The sequence below is a fragment of the Echinops telfairi genome, unplaced genomic scaffold, assembly GCF_000313985.2.
Source record: "Echinops telfairi isolate 266 unplaced genomic scaffold, ASM31398v2 ScPeMD7_7413;HRSCAF=8451, whole genome shotgun sequence".
NCBI classification, from domain to species: Eukaryota; Metazoa; Chordata; class Mammalia; order Afrosoricida; family Tenrecidae; genus Echinops; species Echinops telfairi.
Genome location: NW_022111313.1, coordinates 1,266,604 through 1,268,089, shown reverse-complemented (window position 1 = coordinate 1,268,089; position 1,486 = coordinate 1,266,604).

Below are 1,486 nucleotides of genomic sequence, written 5' to 3'. Positions count from 1 at the left end.
CTCTCTCTCTCTCTCTCTCTCTCGGTCTTCTGTTGCCAGCTTTTCTTCTGCTGGGAGGTGGGGATTCAGGCGTGCACACGTGTGTGTGTGCATGTATGCCTGTGTGTCCTACAGCGATGGGTCCTCTGGTCACTGTCTCTCTTGGGGGGTCGGCAGGAAGTGGGGGACTGCCAAGTGTGCAGGAGGAGCGGGAGGCAGGATGTTGGTGAGACCCTTTCCCACTCCAGTGAGGAGAGAAACGGCTCTAACGAGCAAGGCAGCGAACTGCTGTTAAGGATCACTGTTTATTGTTCTATCCTCAGGAAAACGCCGTGGTCTTAGCGTAAAAGGGTTCCCTGCCTGGACTTACTGTTCATTGGCATTCTCAGCACTAGTTCCAACGCAGGGATCCTGTAGTAAGGCCCTTGGGAGCCATGGACAGAGAGGGGACAGTCGGAGCCAGACACGGAGCATGGAGTGGTGAGAGGGACCCCAAGTGGGTCCAGGAGCCACCTGGGCCTGTTCTCTGAGCCCCACCCCTTTCTGCCTTTCTCTCTGAGAAAGGGTTCTAAAGGAACTGACTTCAAGTCCATGCTGACTCATAGCAACCCTGAAAGACAGGGCAGATGTGCTCGGGTGCGTTGCGGAGACTGTAACTCTTTGCAGGATTAGAAAACCTCCCTTTTCTCCTGGGGAGCAGACACAGGCTCAGGAGGGAGAAAGCTGTGTCCTTCTGCCCCAGCAGAAATTAAACTCACAAACAGGCCAAGCACCAGCCTGAAAAAGCCACGTCAAAATGGAGGTCTGTTTCCTCCTGTCCAAACCTTGCACGGCTGCTTCCCACATGCCAGGCACTATGCTTGGTGACCTGGATTCTCCTGGCTCCTCCGTGGACCACAGAGTGGACAGCTGCCCAGGCCTAGGCCACCCTCCTCACTGCGATGCGATGTTTCAGTCCACTGTGACCTTTGGGTCCGTCCATCTCACCGAGAGTGGGCTCCCCCATTTCCGCCGACCTTCTGCTCTATCAGAGGCCCCGGCTTGTGTTTGGCTGTGAAAGTAAGGGTTGGCATTTCCAGCACACCTAAGGGCACCACAGAGGAAAGGCCTGGCCACCTGTTTCCATCAGGACCGCAGACAGGGCCCAGGTTTCCTCAGAGGCCTCCTGCTGAATGTGGGAGTGTTTTGTGTGTTCCCCGGGCTTTTGTGTGGTGAATGGGGTGAAGGTGTGCAGGGTGGATTGCTTTCCATTCAACCGTCCTGGTTCAGCTCCTGCACCCGGCCCTCCTGCACCCGGTCCTCCTGCACCCGGCCCTCCTGCACCCGGTCCTCCAGCATCCGGTCCTCAGGCTCACGCAGGGACACGCACAGCTTGCCGGCTGCCATCCACAATCACCCGATCGAGTGCTGGCCACACGGGTCTCCAATGTGGGTAGAAGCCCCCATCTCTCATAGGCCTTCACCCCTCGGGAAGAACAGAAAGCCACACTTAGAACAGAGCCCACAG